Here is a 15,918-nt window from a genome sequence, read left to right as displayed (position 1 = left end):
ATGCAGTCATCGGCTGCAAGTGCAAACATTGCCCAGATTAAGTTTTATAATGCTCGATCGTGTCAATTAGGTTAAAAAATGCAAGTAGGAAGTGTCTGAAGTACGTCAGAACACTGCTAAGTGTATTTACGAGTCCCATTCTCCTGTCTGGTTCCATGGTGTAACGGTTAGCACTCTGGACTCTGAATCCAGCGATCCGAGTTCGAATCTCGGTGGAACCTTCGTTTAGTCTAAATTTTCTGTAATAAGCGTTTCTCGCCGAGGAAGTAGCAGCGATTAGGCTCAGGGGTGTAGTTTCTACGTTTGTATTAAAAACGAGATGTCTATGAAACGGCTGAATATTGGTGCGACTATGTGACCTATATAGCACATTAAACGAGTAATGCCTGTAAGAGCAAGCAATTTTACTATAATTCGAAGAAATATCATTATCCTACGAAGGCTAAGAATCCCATGATTATCAACTAGCTACTAGAAGCTGAGCAAATGAATTTCCTTTAAAACAGGTTTAAAACATAGGGAGGTTCTGACCGAGGTGGGCATGCTCTGGAGCCTCTTTGCTCCTGAGATTAGAAAAACAGTCCTCTGGGCCGGATTTGAACCAGCGACCTATGGATAACTGTGAATCCTCCACTACAGTCCACCGCTCTACCAACTGAGCTACCAGAGGCTCTGCATACTTTCTTATTCGTACTGATTGCTTTACGTCCGTCCCTGTCTTTCGTTTCCACACACTGCTACTCAGCGCTGCCATATAGACGCACAGGAAATGCAGTCATCGGCTGCAAGTGCAAACATTGCCCAGATTAAGTTTTATAATGCTCGATCGTGTCAATTAGGTTAAAAAATGCAAGTAGGAAGTGTCTGAAGTACGTCAGAACACTGCTAAGTGTATTTACGAGTCCCATTCTCCTGTCTGGTTCCATGGTGTAACGGTTAGCACTCTGGACTCTGAATCCAGCGATCCGAGTTCGAATCTCGGTGGAACCTTCGTTTAGTCTAAATTTTCTGTAATAAGCGTTTCTCGCCGAGGAAGTAGCAGCGATAGGCTCAGGGGTGTAGTTTCTACGTTTGTATTAAAAACGAGATGTCTATGAAACGGCTGAATATTGGTGCGACTATGTGACCTATATAGCACATTAAACGAGTAATGCCTGTAAGAGCAAGCAATTTTACTATAATTCGAAGAAATATCATTATCCTACGAAGGCTAAGAATCCCATGATTATCAACTAGCTACTAGAAGCTGAGCAAATGAATTTCCTTTAAAACAGGTTTAAAACATAGGGAGGTTCTGACCGAGTGGCATGCTCTGGAGCCTCTTTGCTCCTGAGATTAGAAAAACAGTCCTCTGGGCCGGATTTGAACCAGCGACCTATGGATAACTGTGAATCCTCCACTACAGTCCACCGCTCTACCAACTGAGCTACCAGAGGCTCTGCATACTTTCTTATTCGTACTGATTGCTTTACGTCCGTCCCTGTCTTTCGTTTCCACACACTGCTACTCAGCGCTGCCATATAGACGCACAGGAAATGCAGTCATCGGCTGCAAGTGCAAACATTGCCCAGATTAAGTTTTATAATGCTCGATCGTGTCAATTAGGTTAAAAAATGCAAGTAGGAAGTGTCCTGAAGTACGTCAGAACACTGCTAAGTGTATTTACGAGTCCCATTCTCCTGTCTGGTTCCATGGTGTAACGGTTAGCACTCTGGACTCTGAATCCAGCGATCCGAGTTCGAATCTCGGTGGAACCTTCGTTTAGTCTAAATTTTCTGTAATAAGCGTTTCTCGCCGAGGAAGTAGCAGCGATAGGGCTCAGGGGTGTAGTTTCTACGTTTGTATTAAAAACGAGATGTCTATGAAACGGCTGAATATTGGTGCGACTATGTGACCTATATAGCACATTAAACGAGTAATGCCTGTAAGAGCAAGCAATTTTACTATAATTCGAAGAAATATCATTATCCTACGAAGGCTAAGAATCCCATGATTATCAACTAGCTACTAGAAGCTGAGCAAATGAATTTCCTTTAAAACAGTTTAAAACATAGGGAGGTTCTGACCGAGTGGGCATGCTCTGGAGCCTCTTTGCTCCTGAGATTAGAAAAACAGTCCTCTGGGCCGGATTTGAACCAGCGACCTATGGATAACTGTGAATCCTCCACTACAGTCCACCGCTCTACCAACTGAGCTACCAGAGGCTCTGCATACTTTCTTATTCGTACTGATTGCTTTACGTCCGTCCCTGTCTTTCGTTTCCACACACTGCTACTCAGCGCTGCCATATAGACGCACAGGAAATGCAGTCATCGGCTGCAAGTGCAAACATTGCCCAGATTAAGTTTTATAATGCTCGATCGTGTCAATTAGGTTAAAAAATGCAAGTAGGAAGTGTCTGAAGTACGTCAGAACACTGCTAAGTGTATTTACGAGTCCCATTCTCCTGTCTGGTTCCATGGTTGTAACGGTTAGCACTCTGGACTCTGAATCCAGCGATCCGAGTTCGAATCTCGGTGGAACCTTCGTTTAGTCTAAATTTTCTGTAATAAGCGTTTCTCGCCGAGGAAGTAGCAGCGATAGGCTCAGGGGTGTAGTTTCTACGTTTGTATTAAAAACGAGATGTCTATGAAACGGCTGAATATTGGTGCGACTATGTGACCTATATAGCACATTAAACGAGTAATGCCTGTAAGAGCAAGCAATTTTACTATAATTCGAAGAAATATCATTATCCTACGAAGGCTAAGAATCCCATGATTATCAACTAGCTACTAGAAGCTGAGCAAATGAATTTCCTTTAAAACAGGTTTTAAAACATAGGGAGGTTCTGACCGAGTGGGCATGCTCTGGAGCCTCTTTGCTCCTGAGATTAGAAAAACAGTCCTCTGGGCCGGATTTGAACCAGCGACCTATGGATAACTGTGAATCCTCCACTACAGTCCACCGCTCTACCAACTGAGCTACCAGAGGCTCTGCATACTTTCTTATTCGTACTGATTGCTTTACGTCCGTCCCTGTCTTTCGTTTCCACACACTGCTACTCAGCGCTGCCATATAGACGCACAGGAAATGCAGTCATCGGCTGCAAGTGCAAACATTGCCCAGATTAAGTTTTATAATGCTCGATCGTGTCAATTAGGTTAAAAAATGCAAGTAGGAAGTGTCTGAAGTACGTCAGAACACTGCTAAGTGTATTTACGAGTCCCATTCTCCTGTCTGGTTCCATGGTGTAACGGTTAGCACTCTGGACTCTGAATCCAGCGATCCGAGTTCGAATCTCGGTGGAACCTTCGTTTAGTCTAAATTTTCTGTAATAAGCGTTTCTCGCCGAGGAAGTAGCAGCGATAGGCTCAGGGGTGTAGTTTCTACGTTTGTATTAAAAACGAGATGTCTATGAAACGGCTGAATATTGGTGCGACTATGTGACCTATATAGCACATTAAACGAGTAATGCCTGTAAGAGCAAGCAATTTTACTATAATTCGAAGAAATATCATTATCCTACGAAGGCTAAGAATCCCATGATTATCAACTAGCTACTAGAAGCTGAGCAAATGAATTTCCTTTAAAACAGGTTTAAAACATAGGGAGGTTCTGACCGAGTGGGCATGCTCTGGAGCCTCTTTGCTCCTGAGATTAGAAAAACAGTCCTCTGGGCCGGATTTGAACCAGCGACCTATGGATAACTGTGAATCCTCCACTACAGTCCACCGCTCTACCAACTGAGCTACCAGAGGCTCTGCATACTTTCTTATTCGTACTGATTGCTTTACGTCCGTCCCTGTCTTTCGTTTCCACACACTGCTACTCAGCGCTGCCATATAGACGCACAGGAAATGCAGTCATCGGCTGCAAGTGCAAACATTGCCCAGATTAAGTTTTATAATGCTCGATTCGTGTCAATTAGGTTAAAAAATGCAAGTAGGAAGTGTCCTGAAGTACGTCAGAACACTGCTAAGTGTATTTACGAGTCCCATTCTCCTGTCTGGTTCCATGGTGTAACGGTTAGCACTCTGGACTCTGAATCCAGCGATCCGAGTTCGAATCTCGGTGGAACCTTCGTTTAGTCTAAATTTTCTGTAATAAGCGTTTCTCGCCGAGGAAGTAGCAGCGATAGGCTCAGGGGTGTAGTTTCTACGTTGTATTAAAAACGAGATGTCTATGAAACGGCTGAATATTGGTGCGACTATGTGACCTATATAGCACATTAAACGAGTAATGCCTGTAAGAGCAAGCAATTTTACTATAATTCGAAGAAATATCATTATCCTACGAAGGCTAAGAATCCCATGATTATCAACTAGCTACTAGAAGCTGAGCAAATGAATTTCCTTTAAAACAGGTTTAAAACATAGGGAGGTTCTGACCGAGTGGGCATGCTCTGGAGCCTCTTTGCTCCTGAGATTAGAAAAACAGTCCTCTGGGCCGGATTTGAACCAGCGACCTATGGATAACTGTGAATCCTCCACTACAGTCCACCGCTCTACCAACTGAGCTACCAGAGGCTCTGCATACTTTCTTATTCGTACTGATTGCTTTACGTCCGTCCCTGTCTTTCGTTTCCACACACTGCTACTCAGCGCTGCCATATAGACGCACAGGAAATGCAGTCATCGGCTGCAAGTGCAAACATTGCCCAGATTAAGTTTTATAATGCTCGATCGTGTCAATTAGGTTAAAAAATGCAAGTAGGAAGTGTCTGAAGTACGTCAGAACACTGCTAAGTGTATTTACGAGTCCCATTCTCCTGTCTGGTTCCATGGTGTAACGGTTAGCACTCTGGACTCTGAATCCAGCGATCCGAGTTCGAATCTCGGTGGAACCTTCGTTTAGTCTAAATTTTCTGTAATAAGCGTTTCTCGCCGAGGAAGTAGCAGCGATAGGCTCAGGGGTGTAGTTTCTACGTTTGTATTAAAAACGAGATGTCTATGAAACGGCTGAATATTGGTGCGACTATGTGACCTATATAGCACATTAAACGAGTAATGCCTGTAAGAGCAAGCAATTTTACTATAATTCGAAGAAATATCATTATCCTACGAAGGCTAAGAATCCCATGATTATCAACTAGCTACTAGAAGCTGAGCAAATGAATTTCCTTTAAAACAGGTTTAAAACATAGGGAGGTTCTGACCGAGTGGGCATGCTCTGGAGCCTCTTTGCTCCTGAGATTAGAAAAACAGTCCTCTGGGCCGGATTTGAACCAGCGACCTATGGATAACTGTGAATCCTCCACTACAGTCCACCGCTCTACCAACTGAGCTACCAGAGGCTCTGCATACTTTCTTATTCGTACTGATTGCTTTACGTCCGTCCCTGTCTTTCGTTTCCACACACTGCTACTCAGCGCTGCCATATAGACGCACAGGAAATGCAGTCATCGGCTGCAAGTGCAAACATTGCCCAGATTAAGTTTTATAATGCTCGATCGTGTCAATTAGGTTAAAAAATGCAAGTAGGAAGTGTCTGAAGTACGTCAGAACACTGCTAAGTGTATTTACGAGTCCCATTCTCCTGTCTGGTTCCATGGTGTAACGGTTAGCACTCTGGACTCTGAATCCAGCGATCCGAGTTCGAATCTCGGTGGAACCTTCGTTTAGTCTAAATTTTCTGTAATAAGCGTTTCTCGCCGAGGAAGTAGCAGCGATAGGCTCAGGGGTGTAGTTTCTACGTTTGTATTAAAAACGAGATGTCTATGAAACGGCTGAATATTGGTGCGACTATGTGACCTATATAGCACATTAAACGAGTAATGCCTGTAAGAGCAAGCAATTTTACTATAATTCGAAGAAATATCATTATCCTACGAAGGCTAAGAATCCCATGATTATCAACTAGCTACTAGAAGCTGAGCAAATGAATTTCCTTTAAAACAGGTTTAAAACATAGGGAGGTTCTGACCGAGTGGGCATGCTCTGGAGCCTCTTTGCTCCTGAGATTAGAAAAACAGTCCTCTGGGCCGGATTTGAACCAGCGACCTATGGATAACTGTGAATCCTCCACTACAGTCCACCGCTCTACCAACTGAGCTACCAGAGGCTCTGCATACTTTCTTATTCGTACTGATTGCTTTACGTCCGTCCCTGTCTTTCGTTTCCACACACTGCTACTCAGCGCTGCCATATAGACGCACAGGAAATGCAGTCATCGGCTGCAAGTGCAAACATTGCCCAGATTAAGTTTTATAATGCTCGATCGTGTCAATTAGGTTAAAAAATGCAAGTAGGAAGTGTCTGAAGTACGTCAGAACACTGCTAAGTGTATTTACGAGTCCCATTCTCCTGTCTGGTTCCATGGTGTAACGGTTAGCACTCTGGACTCTGAATCCAGCGATCCGAGTTCGAATCTCGGTGGAACCTTCGTTTAGTCTAAATTTTCTGTAATAAGCGTTTCTCGCCGAGGAAGTAGCAGCGATAGGCTCAGGGGTGTAGTTTCTACGTTTGTATTAAAAACGAGATGTCTATGAAACGGCTGAATATTGGTGCGACTATGTGACCTATATAGCACATTAAACGAGTAATGCCTGTAAGAGCAAGCAATTTTACTATAATTCGAAGAAATATCATTATCCTACGAAGGCTAAGAATCCCATGATTATCAACTAGCTACTAGAAGCTGAGCAAATGAATTTCCTTTAAAACAGGTTTAAAACATAGGGAGGTTCTGACCGAGTGGGCATGCTCTGGAGCCTCTTTGCTCCTGAGATTAGAAAAACAGTCCTCTGGGCCGGATTTGAACCAGCGACCTATGGATAACTGTGAATCCTCCACTACAGTCCACCGCTCTACCAACTGAGCTACCAGAGGCTCTGCATACTTTCTTATTCGTACTGATTGCTTTACGTCCGTCCCTGTCTTTCGTTTCCACACACTGCTACTCAGCGCTGCCATATAGACGCACAGGAAATGCAGTCATCGGCTGCAAGTGCAAACATTGCCCAGATTAAGTTTTATAATGCTCGATCGTGTCAATTAGGTTAAAAAATGCAAGTAGGAAGTGTCTGAAGTACGTCAGAACACTGCTAAGTGTATTTACGAGTCCCATTCTCCTGTCTGGTTCCATGGTGTAACGGTTAGCACTCTGGACTCTGAATCCAGCGATCCGAGTTCGAATCTCGGTGGAACCTTCGTTTAGTCTAAATTTTCTGTAATAAGCGTTTCTCGCCGAGGAAGTAGCAGCGATAGGCTCAGGGGTGTAGTTTCTACGTTTGTATTAAAAACGAGATGTCTATGAAACGGCTGAATATTGGTGCGACTATGTGACCTATATAGCACATTAAACGAGTAATGCCTGTAAGAGCAAGCAATTTTACTATAATTCGAAGAAATATCATTATCCTACGAAGGCTAAGAATCCCATGATTATCAACTAGCTACTAGAAGCTGAGCAAATGAATTTCCTTTAAAACAGGTTTAAAACATAGGGAGGTTCTGACCGAGTGGGCATGCTCTGGAGCCTCTTTGCTCCTGAGATTAGAAAAACAGTCCTCTGGGCCGGATTTGAACCAGCGACCTATGGATAACTGTGAATCCTCCACTACAGTCCACCGCTCTACCAACTGAGCTACCAGAGGCTCTGCATACTTTCTTATTCGTACTGATTGCTTTACGTCCGTCCCTGTCTTTCGTTTCCACACACTGCTACTCAGCGCTGCCATATAGACGCACAGGAAATGCAGTCATCGGCTGCAAGTGCAAACATTGCCCAGATTAAGTTTTATAATGCTCGATCGTGTCAATTAGGTTAAAAAATGCAAGTAGGAAGTGTCTGAAGTACGTCAGAACACTGCTAAGTGTATTTACGAGTCCCATTCTCCTGTCTGGTTCCATGGTGTAACGGTTAGCACTCTGGACTCTGAATCCAGCGATCCGAGTTCGAATCTCGGTGGAACCTTCGTTTAGTCTAAATTTTCTGTAATAAGCGTTTCTCGCCGAGGAAGTAGCAGCGATAGGCTCAGGGGTGTAGTTTCTACGTTTGTATTAAAAACGAGATGTCTATGAAACGGCTGAATATTGGTGCGACTATGTGACCTATATAGCACATTAAACGAGTAATGCCTGTAAGAGCAAGCAATTTTACTATAATTCGAAGAAATATCATTATCCTACGAAGGCTAAGAATCCCATGATTATCAACTAGCTACTAGAAGCTGAGCAAATGAATTTCCTTTAAAACAGGTTTAAAACATAGGGAGGTTCTGACCGAGTGGGCATGCTCTGGAGCCTCTTTGCTCCTGAGATTAGAAAAACAGTCCTCTGGGCCGGATTTGAACCAGCGACCTATGGATAACTGTGAATCCTCCACTACAGTCCACCGCTCTACCAACTGAGCTACCAGAGGCTCTGCATACTTTCTTATTCGTACTGATTGCTTTACGTCCGTCCCTGTCTTTCGTTTCCACACACTGCTACTCAGCGCTGCCATATAGACGCACAGGAAATGCAGTCATCGGCTGCAAGTGCAAACATTGCCCAGATTAAGTTTTATAATGCTCGATCGTGTCAATTAGGTTAAAAAATGCAAGTAGGAAGTGTCTGAAGTACGTCAGAACACTGCTAAGTGTATTTACGAGTCCCATTCTCCTGTCTGGTTCCATGGTGTAACGGTTAGCACTCTGGACTCTGAATCCAGCGATCCGAGTTCGAATCTCGGTGGAACCTTCGTTTAGTCTAAATTTTCTGTAATAAGCGTTTCTCGCCGAGGAAGTAGCAGCGATAGGCTCAGGGGTGTAGTTTCTACGTTTGTATTAAAAACGAGATGTCTATGAAACGGCTGAATATTGGTGCGACTATGTGACCTATATAGCACATTAAACGAGTAATGCCTGTAAGAGCAAGCAATTTTACTATAATTCGAAGAAATATCATTATCCTACGAAGGCTAAGAATCCCATGATTATCAACTAGCTACTAGAAGCTGAGCAAATGAATTTCCTTTAAAACAGGTTTAAAACATAGGGAGGTTCTGACCGAGTGGGCATGCTCTGGAGCCTCTTTGCTCCTGAGATTAGAAAAACAGTCCTCTGGGCCGGATTTGAACCAGCGACCTATGGATAACTGTGAATCCTCCACTACAGTCCACCGCTCTACCAACTGAGCTACCAGAGGCTCTGCATACTTTCTTATTCGTACTGATTGCTTTACGTCCGTCCCTGTCTTTCGTTTCCACACACTGCTACTCAGCGCTGCCATATAGACGCACAGGAAATGCAGTCATCGGCTGCAAGTGCAAACATTGCCCAGATTAAGTTTTATAATGCTCGATCGTGTCAATTAGGTTAAAAAATGCAAGTAGGAAGTGTCTGAAGTACGTCAGAACACTGCTAAGTGTATTTACGAGTCCCATTCTCCTGTCTGGTTCCATGGTGTAACGGTTAGCACTCTGGACTCTGAATCCAGCGATCCGAGTTCGAATCTCGGTGGAACCTTCGTTTAGTCTAAATTTTCTGTAATAAGCGTTTCTCGCCGAGGAAGTAGCAGCGATAGGCTCAGGGGTGTAGTTTCTACGTTTGTATTAAAAACGAGATGTCTATGAAACGGCTGAATATTGGTGCGACTATGTGACCTATATAGCACATTAAACGAGTAATGCCTGTAAGAGCAAGCAATTTTACTATAATTCGAAGAAATATCATTATCCTACGAAGGCTAAGAATCCCATGATTATCAACTAGCTACTAGAAGCTGAGCAAATGAATTTCCTTTAAAACAGGTTTAAAACATAGGGAGGTTCTGACCGAGTGGGCATGCTCTGGAGCCTCTTTGCTCCTGAGATTAGAAAAACAGTCCTCTGGGCCGGATTTGAACCAGCGACCTATGGATAACTGTGAATCCTCCACTACAGTCCACCGCTCTACCAACTGAGCTACCAGAGGCTCTGCATACTTTCTTATTCGTACTGATTGCTTTACGTCCGTCCCTGTCTTTCGTTTCCACACACTGCTACTCAGCGCTGCCATATAGACGCACAGGAAATGCAGTCATCGGCTGCAAGTGCAAACATTGCCCAGATTAAGTTTTATAATGCTCGATCGTGTCAATTAGGTTAAAAAATGCAAGTAGGAAGTGTCTGAAGTACGTCAGAACACTGCTAAGTGTATTTACGAGTCCCATTCTCCTGTCTGGTTCCATGGTGTAACGGTTAGCACTCTGGACTCTGAATCCAGCGATCCGAGTTCGAATCTCGGTGGAACCTTCGTTTAGTCTAAATTTTCTGTAATAAGCGTTTCTCGCCGAGGAAGTAGCAGCGATAGGCTCAGGGGTGTAGTTTCTACGTTTGTATTAAAAACGAGATGTCTATGAAACGGCTGAATATTGGTGCGACTATGTGACCTATATAGCACATTAAACGAGTAATGCCTGTAAGAGCAAGCAATTTTACTATAATTCGAAGAAATATCATTATCCTACGAAGGCTAAGAATCCCATGATTATCAACTAGCTACTAGAAGCTGAGCAAATGAATTTCCTTTAAAACAGGTTTAAAACATAGGGAGGTTCTGACCGAGTGGGCATGCTCTGGAGCCTCTTTGCTCCTGAGATTAGAAAAACAGTCCTCTGGGCCGGATTTGAACCAGCGACCTATGGATAACTGTGAATCCTCCACTACAGTCCACCGCTCTACCAACTGAGCTACCAGAGGCTCTGCATACTTTCTTATTCGTACTGATTGCTTTACGTCCGTCCCTGTCTTTCGTTTCCACACACTGCTACTCAGCGCTGCCATATAGACGCACAGGAAATGCAGTCATCGGCTGCAAGTGCAAACATTGCCCAGATTAAGTTTTATAATGCTCGATCGTGTCAATTAGGTTAAAAAATGCAAGTAGGAAGTGTCTGAAGTACGTCAGAACACTGCTAAGTGTATTTACGAGTCCCATTCTCCTGTCTGGTTCCATGGTGTAACGGTTAGCACTCTGGACTCTGAATCCAGCGATCCGAGTTCGAATCTCGGTGGAACCTTCGTTTAGTCTAAATTTTCTGTAATAAGCGTTTCTCGCCGAGGAAGTAGCAGCGATAGGCTCAGGGGTGTAGTTTCTACGTTTGTATTAAAAACGAGATGTCTATGAAACGGCTGAATATTGGTGCGACTATGTGACCTATATAGCACATTAAACGAGTAATGCCTGTAAGAGCAAGCAATTTTACTATAATTCGAAGAAATATCATTATCCTACGAAGGCTAAGAATCCCATGATTATCAACTAGCTACTAGAAGCTGAGCAAATGAATTTCCTTTAAAACAGGTTTAAAACATAGGGAGGTTCTGACCGAGTGGGCATGCTCTGGAGCCTCTTTGCTCCTGAGATTAGAAAAACAGTCCTCTGGGCCGGATTTGAACCAGCGACCTATGGATAACTGTGAATCCTCCACTACAGTCCACCGCTCTACCAACTGAGCTACCAGAGGCTCTGCATACTTTCTTATTCGTACTGATTGCTTTACGTCCGTCCCTGTCTTTCGTTTCCACACACTGCTACTCAGCGCTGCCATATAGACGCACAGGAAATGCAGTCATCGGCTGCAAGTGCAAACATTGCCCAGATTAAGTTTTATAATGCTCGATCGTGTCAATTAGGTTAAAAAATGCAAGTAGGAAGTGTCTGAAGTACGTCAGAACACTGCTAAGTGTATTTACGAGTCCCATTCTCCTGTCTGGTTCCATGGTGTAACGGTTAGCACTCTGGACTCTGAATCCAGCGATCCGAGTTCGAATCTCGGTGGAACCTTCGTTTAGTCTAAATTTTCTGTAATAAGCGTTTCTCGCCGAGGAAGTAGCAGCGATAGGCTCAGGGGTGTAGTTTCTACGTTTGTATTAAAAACGAGATGTCTATGAAACGGCTGAATATTGGTGCGACTATGTGACCTATATAGCACATTAAACGAGTAATGCCTGTAAGAGCAAGCAATTTTACTATAATTCGAAGAAATATCATTATCCTACGAAGGCTAAGAATCCCATGATTATCAACTAGCTACTAGAAGCTGAGCAAATGAATTTCCTTTAAAACAGGTTTAAAACATAGGGAGGTTCTGACCGAGTGGGCATGCTCTGGAGCCTCTTTGCTCCTGAGATTAGAAAAACAGTCCTCTGGGCCGGATTTGAACCAGCGACCTATGGATAACTGTGAATCCTCCACTACAGTCCACCGCTCTACCAACTGAGCTACCAGAGGCTCTGCATACTTTCTTATTCGTACTGATTGCTTTACGTCCGTCCCTGTCTTTCGTTTCCACACACTGCTACTCAGCGCTGCCATATAGACGCACAGGAAATGCAGTCATCGGCTGCAAGTGCAAACATTGCCCAGATTAAGTTTTATAATGCTCGATCGTGTCAATTAGGTTAAAAAATGCAAGTAGGAAGTGTCTGAAGTACGTCAGAACACTGCTAAGTGTATTTACGAGTCCCATTCTCCTGTCTGGTTCCATGGTGTAACGGTTAGCACTCTGGACTCTGAATCCAGCGATCCGAGTTCGAATCTCGGTGGAACCTTCGTTTAGTCTAAATTTTCTGTAATAAGCGTTTCTCGCCGAGGAAGTAGCAGCGATAGGCTCAGGGGTGTAGTTTCTACGTTTGTATTAAAAACGAGATGTCTATGAAACGGCTGAATATTGGTGCGACTATGTGACCTATATAGCACATTAAACGAGTAATGCCTGTAAGAGCAAGCAATTTTACTATAATTCGAAGAAATATCATTATCCTACGAAGGCTAAGAATCCCATGATTATCAACTAGCTACTAGAAGCTGAGCAAATGAATTTCCTTTAAAACAGGTTTAAAACATAGGGAGGTTCTGACCGAGTGGGCATGCTCTGGAGCCTCTTTGCTCCTGAGATTAGAAAAACAGTCCTCTGGGCCGGATTTGAACCAGCGACCTATGGATAACTGTGAATCCTCCACTACAGTCCACCGCTCTACCAACTGAGCTACCAGAGGCTCTGCATACTTTCTTATTCGTACTGATTGCTTTACGTCCGTCCCTGTCTTTCGTTTCCACACACTGCTACTCAGCGCTGCCATATAGACGCACAGGAAATGCAGTCATCGGCTGCAAGTGCAAACATTGCCCAGATTAAGTTTTATAATGCTCGATCGTGTCAATTAGGTTAAAAAATGCAAGTAGGAAGTGTCTGAAGTACGTCAGAACACTGCTAAGTGTATTTACGAGTCCCATTCTCCTGTCTGGTTCCATGGTGTAACGGTTAGCACTCTGGACTCTGAATCCAGCGATCCGAGTTCGAATCTCGGTGGAACCTTCGTTTAGTCTAAATTTTCTGTAATAAGCGTTTCTCGCCGAGGAAGTAGCAGCGATAGGCTCAGGGGTGTAGTTTCTACGTTTGTATTAAAAACGAGATGTCTATGAAACGGCTGAATATTGGTGCGACTATGTGACCTATATAGCACATTAAACGAGTAATGCCTGTAAGAGCAAGCAATTTTACTATAATTCGAAGAAATATCATTATCCTACGAAGGCTAAGAATCCCATGATTATCAACTAGCTACTAGAAGCTGAGCAAATGAATTTCCTTTAAAACAGGTTTAAAACATAGGGAGGTTCTGACCGAGTGGGCATGCTCTGGAGCCTCTTTGCTCCTGAGATTAGAAAAACAGTCCTCTGGGCCGGATTTGAACCAGCGACCTATGGATAACTGTGAATCCTCCACTACAGTCCACCGCTCTACCAACTGAGCTACCAGAGGCTCTGCATACTTTCTTATTCGTACTGATTGCTTTACGTCCGTCCCTGTCTTTCGTTTCCACACACTGCTACTCAGCGCTGCCATATAGACGCACAGGAAATGCAGTCATCGGCTGCAAGTGCAAACATTGCCCAGATTAAGTTTTATAATGCTCGATCGTGTCAATTAGGTTAAAAAATGCAAGTAGGAAGTGTCTGAAGTACGTCAGAACACTGCTAAGTGTATTTACGAGTCCCATTCTCCTGTCTGGTTCCATGGTGTAACGGTTAGCACTCTGGACTCTGAATCCAGCGATCCGAGTTCGAATCTCGGTGGAACCTTCGTTTAGTCTAAATTTTCTGTAATAAGCGTTTCTCGCCGAGGAAGTAGCAGCGATAGGCTCAGGGGTGTAGTTTCTACGTTTGTATTAAAAACGAGATGTCTATGAAACGGCTGAATATTGGTGCGACTATGTGACCTATATAGCACATTAAACGAGTAATGCCTGTAAGAGCAAGCAATTTTACTATAATTCGAAGAAATATCATTATCCTACGAAGGCTAAGAATCCCATGATTATCAACTAGCTACTAGAAGCTGAGCAAATGAATTTCCTTTAAAACAGGTTTAAAACATAGGGAGGTTCTGACCGAGTGGGCATGCTCTGGAGCCTCTTTGCTCCTGAGATTAGAAAAACAGTCCTCTGGGCCGGATTTGAACCAGCGACCTATGGATAACTGTGAATCCTCCACTACAGTCCACCGCTCTACCAACTGAGCTACCAGAGGCTCTGCATACTTTCTTATTCGTACTGATTGCTTTACGTCCGTCCCTGTCTTTCGTTTCCACACACTGCTACTCAGCGCTGCCATATAGACGCACAGGAAATGCAGTCATCGGCTGCAAGTGCAAACATTGCCCAGATTAAGTTTTATAATGCTCGATCGTGTCAATTAGGTTAAAAAATGCAAGTAGGAAGTGTCTGAAGTACGTCAGAACACTGCTAAGTGTATTTACGAGTCCCATTCTCCTGTCTGGTTCCATGGTGTAACGGTTAGCACTCTGGACTCTGAATCCAGCGATCCGAGTTCGAATCTCGGTGGAACCTTCGTTTAGTCTAAATTTTCTGTAATAAGCGTTTCTCGCCGAGGAAGTAGCAGCGATAGGCTCAGGGGTGTAGTTTCTACGTTTGTATTAAAAACGAGATGTCTATGAAATGGCTGAATATTGGTGCGACTATGTGACCTATATAGCACATTAAACGAGTAATGCCTGTAAGAGCAAGCAATTTTACTATAATTCGAAGAAATATCATTATCCTACGAAGGCTAAGAATCCCATGATTATCAACTAGCTACTAGAAGCTGAGCAAATGAATTTCCTTTAAAACAGGTTTAAAACATAGGGAGGTTCTGACCGAGTGGGCATGCTCTGGAGCCTCTTTGCTCCTGAGATTAGAAAAACAGTCCTCTGGGCCGGATTTGAACCAGCGACCTATGGATAACTGTGAATCCTCCACTACAGTCCACCGCTCTACCAACTTTTTTTTTTTTTTTTTTTTTTTTTTTCTTTTTTATCTTTTATATTTTTGCACCCTAAGCAGGAATCATACCCCTTTTTTTCTTTTTTTTTTTTTTTTTTTTTTTTTTTTTTTTTTGGTGTTATGTCCGGGATTTGAACCCGGGACCTCCTGCACCCGAAGAAGGAATCATACCCTTTTTTTTTTTTTTTTTTTTTTTTTTTTTTTTTTTTTTTTTTTTTTTTTTTTGGGCCTCGCTTCCCCCCACATAGCCCATCCAATCGCTCACCTTTTCTGCCTTCGTCGGCTAGCTTGTACGCTTTAAATTTATTTATTTTTTATTTTTTATTTTTATTTTTTTTTGTTTTTTTTTTTTTTTTTTTTTTTGTGTAAATGGTATAACATAAAGTAAATGAAAACAAAAGGGATGAGTGGCTTCGACTCATGAATGCCATCTCCGAGAAAAAATCCTCTGTATGTGCCGCCTCCATCGGCATTGTGGTTGTTCGTGATTTTTCGCAAATTACCTTTGGCAACCGTACCTTAGTGGCCCTCTTACGTCGGAAAACTGTAAGGTCGGCTTCTCGGGTTGCAATGTGTTCACTCCGTTGCGAGTTCGTCCTGTTTCATCGTGTGGTCTCTTCTCTTTACTGTCCTGTCTTGTCTACTCTTAGCTTTACACCCGCCAGTTCTGTGGGGGATCCATGC

General features: G+C 43.3%; 39 non-coding genes across 39 annotated transcripts; 20 read left to right on the top strand and 19 right to left on the bottom strand.

Moving 5' to 3' along the window:
* The first annotated feature begins 149 nt into the window (after positions 1-149).
* On the top strand, positions 150-221 carry Trnaq-cug. Its single transcript has one exon. It is a non-coding gene; the product is annotated as a tRNA-Gln (tRNA).
* Positions 222-581: 360 nt separating this feature from the next.
* Positions 582-670, bottom strand: Trnay-gua. Its single transcript is given in 2 exon segments — positions 582-617; positions 634-670. It is a non-coding gene; the product is annotated as a tRNA-Tyr (tRNA).
* Positions 671-918: 248 nt separating this feature from the next.
* Positions 919-990, top strand: Trnaq-cug. Its single transcript has one exon. It is a non-coding gene; the product is annotated as a tRNA-Gln (tRNA).
* Positions 991-1,347: 357 nt separating this feature from the next.
* On the bottom strand, positions 1,348-1,436 carry Trnay-gua. The gene is given in 2 exon segments: positions 1,348-1,383; positions 1,400-1,436. It is a non-coding gene; the product is annotated as a tRNA-Tyr (tRNA).
* A 249-nt stretch (positions 1,437-1,685) lies between these two features.
* Trnaq-cug lies at positions 1,686-1,757 on the top strand. The gene has a single exon. It is a non-coding gene; the product is annotated as a tRNA-Gln (tRNA).
* A 358-nt stretch (positions 1,758-2,115) lies between these two features.
* On the bottom strand, positions 2,116-2,204 carry Trnay-gua. The gene is given in 2 exon segments: positions 2,116-2,151; positions 2,168-2,204. It is a non-coding gene; the product is annotated as a tRNA-Tyr (tRNA).
* Positions 2,205-2,452: 248 nt separating this feature from the next.
* Trnaq-cug lies at positions 2,453-2,525 on the top strand. Its single transcript has one exon. It is a non-coding gene; the product is annotated as a tRNA-Gln (tRNA).
* A 359-nt stretch (positions 2,526-2,884) lies between these two features.
* Positions 2,885-2,973, bottom strand: Trnay-gua. Its single transcript is given in 2 exon segments — positions 2,885-2,920; positions 2,937-2,973. It is a non-coding gene; the product is annotated as a tRNA-Tyr (tRNA).
* A 248-nt stretch (positions 2,974-3,221) lies between these two features.
* On the top strand, positions 3,222-3,293 carry Trnaq-cug. Its single transcript has one exon. It is a non-coding gene; the product is annotated as a tRNA-Gln (tRNA).
* A 358-nt stretch (positions 3,294-3,651) lies between these two features.
* Positions 3,652-3,740, bottom strand: Trnay-gua. The gene is given in 2 exon segments: positions 3,652-3,687; positions 3,704-3,740. It is a non-coding gene; the product is annotated as a tRNA-Tyr (tRNA).
* Positions 3,741-3,990: 250 nt separating this feature from the next.
* Positions 3,991-4,062, top strand: Trnaq-cug. Its single transcript has one exon. It is a non-coding gene; the product is annotated as a tRNA-Gln (tRNA).
* Positions 4,063-4,419: 357 nt separating this feature from the next.
* On the bottom strand, positions 4,420-4,508 carry Trnay-gua. Its single transcript is given in 2 exon segments — positions 4,420-4,455; positions 4,472-4,508. It is a non-coding gene; the product is annotated as a tRNA-Tyr (tRNA).
* A 248-nt stretch (positions 4,509-4,756) lies between these two features.
* Trnaq-cug lies at positions 4,757-4,828 on the top strand. The gene has a single exon. It is a non-coding gene; the product is annotated as a tRNA-Gln (tRNA).
* Positions 4,829-5,186: 358 nt separating this feature from the next.
* Trnay-gua lies at positions 5,187-5,275 on the bottom strand. Its single transcript is given in 2 exon segments — positions 5,187-5,222; positions 5,239-5,275. It is a non-coding gene; the product is annotated as a tRNA-Tyr (tRNA).
* Positions 5,276-5,523: 248 nt separating this feature from the next.
* On the top strand, positions 5,524-5,595 carry Trnaq-cug. Its single transcript has one exon. It is a non-coding gene; the product is annotated as a tRNA-Gln (tRNA).
* A 358-nt stretch (positions 5,596-5,953) lies between these two features.
* On the bottom strand, positions 5,954-6,042 carry Trnay-gua. The gene is given in 2 exon segments: positions 5,954-5,989; positions 6,006-6,042. It is a non-coding gene; the product is annotated as a tRNA-Tyr (tRNA).
* Positions 6,043-6,290: 248 nt separating this feature from the next.
* Trnaq-cug lies at positions 6,291-6,362 on the top strand. The gene has a single exon. It is a non-coding gene; the product is annotated as a tRNA-Gln (tRNA).
* A 358-nt stretch (positions 6,363-6,720) lies between these two features.
* Positions 6,721-6,809, bottom strand: Trnay-gua. The gene is given in 2 exon segments: positions 6,721-6,756; positions 6,773-6,809. It is a non-coding gene; the product is annotated as a tRNA-Tyr (tRNA).
* A 248-nt stretch (positions 6,810-7,057) lies between these two features.
* Trnaq-cug lies at positions 7,058-7,129 on the top strand. The gene has a single exon. It is a non-coding gene; the product is annotated as a tRNA-Gln (tRNA).
* A 358-nt stretch (positions 7,130-7,487) lies between these two features.
* On the bottom strand, positions 7,488-7,576 carry Trnay-gua. The gene is given in 2 exon segments: positions 7,488-7,523; positions 7,540-7,576. It is a non-coding gene; the product is annotated as a tRNA-Tyr (tRNA).
* Positions 7,577-7,824: 248 nt separating this feature from the next.
* On the top strand, positions 7,825-7,896 carry Trnaq-cug. The gene has a single exon. It is a non-coding gene; the product is annotated as a tRNA-Gln (tRNA).
* A 358-nt stretch (positions 7,897-8,254) lies between these two features.
* Trnay-gua lies at positions 8,255-8,343 on the bottom strand. Its single transcript is given in 2 exon segments — positions 8,255-8,290; positions 8,307-8,343. It is a non-coding gene; the product is annotated as a tRNA-Tyr (tRNA).
* A 248-nt stretch (positions 8,344-8,591) lies between these two features.
* On the top strand, positions 8,592-8,663 carry Trnaq-cug. The gene has a single exon. It is a non-coding gene; the product is annotated as a tRNA-Gln (tRNA).
* Positions 8,664-9,021: 358 nt separating this feature from the next.
* Trnay-gua lies at positions 9,022-9,110 on the bottom strand. The gene is given in 2 exon segments: positions 9,022-9,057; positions 9,074-9,110. It is a non-coding gene; the product is annotated as a tRNA-Tyr (tRNA).
* A 248-nt stretch (positions 9,111-9,358) lies between these two features.
* Positions 9,359-9,430, top strand: Trnaq-cug. The gene has a single exon. It is a non-coding gene; the product is annotated as a tRNA-Gln (tRNA).
* Positions 9,431-9,788: 358 nt separating this feature from the next.
* Positions 9,789-9,877, bottom strand: Trnay-gua. The gene is given in 2 exon segments: positions 9,789-9,824; positions 9,841-9,877. It is a non-coding gene; the product is annotated as a tRNA-Tyr (tRNA).
* Positions 9,878-10,125: 248 nt separating this feature from the next.
* On the top strand, positions 10,126-10,197 carry Trnaq-cug. The gene has a single exon. It is a non-coding gene; the product is annotated as a tRNA-Gln (tRNA).
* Positions 10,198-10,555: 358 nt separating this feature from the next.
* Trnay-gua lies at positions 10,556-10,644 on the bottom strand. Its single transcript is given in 2 exon segments — positions 10,556-10,591; positions 10,608-10,644. It is a non-coding gene; the product is annotated as a tRNA-Tyr (tRNA).
* Positions 10,645-10,892: 248 nt separating this feature from the next.
* Positions 10,893-10,964, top strand: Trnaq-cug. The gene has a single exon. It is a non-coding gene; the product is annotated as a tRNA-Gln (tRNA).
* Positions 10,965-11,322: 358 nt separating this feature from the next.
* Positions 11,323-11,411, bottom strand: Trnay-gua. Its single transcript is given in 2 exon segments — positions 11,323-11,358; positions 11,375-11,411. It is a non-coding gene; the product is annotated as a tRNA-Tyr (tRNA).
* Positions 11,412-11,659: 248 nt separating this feature from the next.
* On the top strand, positions 11,660-11,731 carry Trnaq-cug. The gene has a single exon. It is a non-coding gene; the product is annotated as a tRNA-Gln (tRNA).
* Positions 11,732-12,089: 358 nt separating this feature from the next.
* On the bottom strand, positions 12,090-12,178 carry Trnay-gua. The gene is given in 2 exon segments: positions 12,090-12,125; positions 12,142-12,178. It is a non-coding gene; the product is annotated as a tRNA-Tyr (tRNA).
* Positions 12,179-12,426: 248 nt separating this feature from the next.
* Positions 12,427-12,498, top strand: Trnaq-cug. Its single transcript has one exon. It is a non-coding gene; the product is annotated as a tRNA-Gln (tRNA).
* Positions 12,499-12,856: 358 nt separating this feature from the next.
* Trnay-gua lies at positions 12,857-12,945 on the bottom strand. The gene is given in 2 exon segments: positions 12,857-12,892; positions 12,909-12,945. It is a non-coding gene; the product is annotated as a tRNA-Tyr (tRNA).
* Positions 12,946-13,193: 248 nt separating this feature from the next.
* On the top strand, positions 13,194-13,265 carry Trnaq-cug. The gene has a single exon. It is a non-coding gene; the product is annotated as a tRNA-Gln (tRNA).
* Positions 13,266-13,623: 358 nt separating this feature from the next.
* Trnay-gua lies at positions 13,624-13,712 on the bottom strand. The gene is given in 2 exon segments: positions 13,624-13,659; positions 13,676-13,712. It is a non-coding gene; the product is annotated as a tRNA-Tyr (tRNA).
* Positions 13,713-13,960: 248 nt separating this feature from the next.
* Positions 13,961-14,032, top strand: Trnaq-cug. The gene has a single exon. It is a non-coding gene; the product is annotated as a tRNA-Gln (tRNA).
* Positions 14,033-14,390: 358 nt separating this feature from the next.
* On the bottom strand, positions 14,391-14,479 carry Trnay-gua. Its single transcript is given in 2 exon segments — positions 14,391-14,426; positions 14,443-14,479. It is a non-coding gene; the product is annotated as a tRNA-Tyr (tRNA).
* A 248-nt stretch (positions 14,480-14,727) lies between these two features.
* Positions 14,728-14,799, top strand: Trnaq-cug. Its single transcript has one exon. It is a non-coding gene; the product is annotated as a tRNA-Gln (tRNA).
* Positions 14,800-15,918: the final 1,119 nt, after the last annotated feature.

The sequence above is a fragment of the Schistocerca americana genome, unplaced genomic scaffold (assembly GCF_021461395.2).
Source record: "Schistocerca americana isolate TAMUIC-IGC-003095 unplaced genomic scaffold, iqSchAmer2.1 HiC_scaffold_204, whole genome shotgun sequence".
Taxonomy (NCBI): Eukaryota; Metazoa; Arthropoda; class Insecta; order Orthoptera; family Acrididae; genus Schistocerca; species Schistocerca americana.
The sequence above is the reverse complement of the archived record's forward strand: the minus strand, read 5'-3'. Positions and strand labels throughout refer to the sequence as shown.